Source organism: Convolutriloba macropyga, unplaced genomic scaffold, assembly GCF_964194025.1.
Source record: "Convolutriloba macropyga unplaced genomic scaffold, txConMacr16.3 SCAFFOLD_6242, whole genome shotgun sequence".
NCBI classification, from domain to species: domain Eukaryota; kingdom Metazoa; phylum Xenacoelomorpha; order Acoela; family Convolutidae; genus Convolutriloba; species Convolutriloba macropyga.
Window position 1 is genome coordinate 3481 of NW_027453475.1, and position 4020 is coordinate 7500.

Sequence of the window (4020 nt, forward strand, 5' to 3'; positions counted from 1 at the left end):
GTTCATCCAAAACAATTGGAGAGCTTAAAGCAGAACCAATTCGAATGAAACACTATTGGTGAAACTTCATCATGAGAACGTCACAAGCTGATCACGCTCTATGATATGACTAGTATTATGTTGCTTCTAGTAGGCTAAGCGCAAGCCGAAACATCAACATGTGAAAGTCGTAGAATTTTGCAATCAAACTGTGGCTAGTACTGTGATGTTACTAGTAACCTGGTGTTCCGTCATATGGCCAAGAGAGCATTTGAAGGCGAAACTTCTGCATGGGAAAGCTGCATCATGATCAAAATTTTATATCGAGTATTATGTTGACGTTAGTAGGCCTTGGCCGAAAACGCAGCATGTGAAAGGTATAGATAAAAGTTATTGTTGCAGTCAGTACTGTGTAGTTACTAGTAGCTGGATTTAAGCTCAAAATGAGACACTGTTGGTGAAACTTCATCATGAGAATGTCACAAGCTGATCAAGCTCTATGATATGACTAGTATTATGTTGCTTCTAGTAGGCTAAGCGCAAGCCGAAACATCAACATGTGAAAGTCGTAGAATTTTGCGATCAAATTGTGGCTAGTACTGTGATGTTACTAGTAACCTTGTGTTACGTCATATGGCCAAGAGAGCATTTGAAGGCGAAACTTCTGCATGGGGAAGCTGCATCATGAACAAAAGTTTATATCGAGTATTATGTTGACATTAGTAGGCCCTGGCCGAAAGCGCAGCATGTGAAAGGTATAGATAAAAGTTATCGTTGCAGTCAGTACTGTGTAGTTACTAGTAGCTGGATTTAAGCTCGAAATGAGACACTGTTGGTGAAACTTCATCATGAGAACGTCACAAGCTGATCACGCTCCATGATATGACTAGTATTATGTTGCTTCTAGTAGGCTAAGCGCAAGCCGAAACATCAACATGTGAAAGTCGTAGAATTTTGCGATCAAATTGTGGCTAGTACTGTGATGTTACTAGTAACCTTGTGTTACGTCATATGGCCAAGAGAGCATTTGAAGGCGAAACTTCTGCATGGGGAAGCTGCATCATGAACAAAAGTTTATATCGAGTATTATGTTGACGTTAGTAGGCCCTGGCCGAAAGCGCAGCATGTGAAAGGTATAGATAAAAGTTAGCGTTGCAGTCAGTACTGTGTAGTTACTAGTAGCTGGATTTAAGCTCGAAATGAGACACTGTTGGTGAAACTTCATCATGAGAACGTCACAAGCTGATCACGCTCTATGATATGACTAGTATTATGTTGCTTCTAGTAGGCTAAGCGCAAGCCGAAACATCAACATGTGAAAGTCGTAGAATTTTGCAATCAAACTGTGGCTAGTACTGTGATGTTACTAGTAACCTTTTCTTACGTCATATGGCCAAGAGAGCATTTGAAGGCGAAACTTCTGCATGGGGAAGCTGCATCATGAACAAAAGTTTATATCGAGTATTATGTTGACGTTAGTAGGCCCTGGCCGAAAGCGCAGCATGTGAAAGGTATAGATAAAAGTTATCGTTGCAGTCAGTACTGTGTAGTTACTAGTAGCTGGATTTAAGCTCGAAGTGAGACACTGTTGGTGAAACTTCATCATGAGAACGTCACAAGCTGATCACGCTCTATGATATGACTAGTATTATGTTGCTTATAGTAGGCTAAGCGCAAGCCGAAACATCAACATGTGAAAGTCGTAGAATTTTGCGATCAAATTGTGGCTAGTACTGTGATGTTACTAGTAACCTTGTGTTACGTCATATGGCCAAGAGAGCATTTGAAGGCGAAACTTCTGCATGGGGAAGCTGCATCATGAACAAAAGTTTATATCGAGTATTATGTTGACGTTAGTAGGCCCTGGCCGAAAGCGCAGCATGTGAAAGGTATAGATAAAAGTTAGCGTTGCAGTCAGTACTGTGTAGTTACTAGTAGCTGGATTTAAGCTCGAAATGAGACACTGTTGGTGAAACTTCATCATGAGAACGTCACAAGCTGATCACGCTCTATGATATGACTAGTATTATGTTGCTTCTAGTAGGCTAAGCGCGAGCCGAAACATCAACATGTGAAAGTCGTAGAATTTTGCAATCAAACTGTGGCTAGTACTGTGATGTTACTAGTAACCTTTTCTTACGTCATATGGCCAAGAGAGCATTTGAAGGCGAAACTTCTGCATGGGGAAGCTGCATCATGAACAAAAGTTTATATCGAGTATTATGTTGACGTTAGTAGGCCCTGGCCGAAAGCGCAGCATGTGAAAGGTATAGATAAAAGTTATCGTTGCAGTCAGTACTGTGTAGTTACTAGTAGCTGGATTTAAGCTCGAAGTGAGACACTGTTGGTGAAACTTCATCATGAGAACGTCACAAGCTGATCACGCTCTATGATATGACTAGTATTATGTTGCTTATAGTAGGCTAAGCGCAAGCCGAAACATCAACATGTGAAAGTCGTAGAATTTTGCGATCAAACTGTGGCTAGTACTTTGATGATGCTTGTAGCCAACCGAATTGGTTGAAAAGCCCAATAAGTAAGCTAACTTGGGAGAGCTTGTTGGAAACCAAATGCTACTAGATTGGTCCAAATACATCCTTCAACAGGGGATCACTTGGCTCGCTTTACGAAGAGGAGCACAGCTATATGTGTTAATTCGGTATGAATCGCAAGATTTGTTTACCGACCTCTCTAACGCAAAAGGCGGTCTCGGCTTCGGCTGTTGACTGCGTCCGATTCAGGGTTATATAACTCTCGATTGAACACATTGATGTTCTATTGTTGGTGCTTCCAATAAAATTGGAACACTTAAAGCAGAACCGATTCAAATAATAGCATTCTGATCAATGATTGCATTCCTTGATCAAGAACTGCTGGAGTCATTGTGATGGCGAATTTTCTTCATAAGAAAATTGCAAAGAGACGGAACTTAATGAGACTAGTATTATGTTGTTTCTAGTAAGCGGAAGCTGAAACAGCAACATGTGAAAATCAAGTTTTGTTCAATGATCTCGAGGCGATAAGTACTATGAAGCAACTAGTAGCCTAAGCATGACTCAGATTTGAGACAGTCAAAAAGACTGGCGAAACTTCTTCACATGAAAGTTACATAGAGAACTACAAATGTATACAGCGAGTATTATGTTGTTTCTAGTAGGCGAAAGCTGAAACATCAACATGTGAAAGTTGTCTGCAAACTGTAGAACGATATGTGATTAGTACTGTGCTGTTACTAGTAGCCAGTCTGACTGTAGAAGCCAAGACAAAGGGAAACTAATGCATCTGAAAAGGACAAGTTATGGAAAGGTATGCACGATAAGTATTATGTTGTTTCTAGTAAGCGGCAGCTGAAACATCAACATGTGAACGTCGTTGTGTACAGTAACCTAGAACTATATAGTCCTTAGTAACGTGCATTTACTAGTACCTGTAATTGGTATTCAGACTCAGGCAGTTTGGAATAGTTTGGCAAAGATGCACCAGAGAAAACTGGGATTTGATACAGAAATTGTTGAATACAAGTATTATGCTGCTTCTAGTAGGTTGAATCCGAAACATCAGCATGTGAAAATTGAAAACATTTCTGGTTCGAATTGTCACAAGTATTTGGTGATCTGAGTAGCCAAACTCACTACAACGCCAATTGAAGGCAAAAATTCTCAACGGGAAAAGCTATTCTCATTGAATGAGCTAACAAGACGAGTATTATGTTGCTTCTAGTAGGCGAAAGCCAAAACATCAACATGTGAAAGTCTTGCTGAACAAATTTAATGTTGTTGAGCTCAGTACCGTGTGAATTAGTAGCCATAATTGGCGAGCGAAAATTGAACTGGCGAAACTTCGTCTTTGGAAAATTGCAGATGCCGAGCACTTATTTTGCAACGAGTATTATGTTGACTGTAGTAAGCGAAAGCCGAAACAGCAACATGTGAAAGCTGTTGAAATTTGTGGTCATTTTGCAATAAGTACAAGGAGTGTAACTAGTAGCCAGGTCAAAATTTGGGATAAGAATGAGCAAAAATTCTGCATGAGAACAGTTGA

General features: G+C 40.2%; 1 pseudogene; it reads left to right on the forward strand.

The window, feature by feature from the left end:
- The first annotated feature begins 2573 nt into the window (after nucleotides 1-2573).
- On the forward strand, nucleotides 2574-2725 carry LOC142358312 (5.8S ribosomal RNA; annotated as a pseudogene).
- Nucleotides 2726-4020: the final 1295 nt, after the last annotated feature.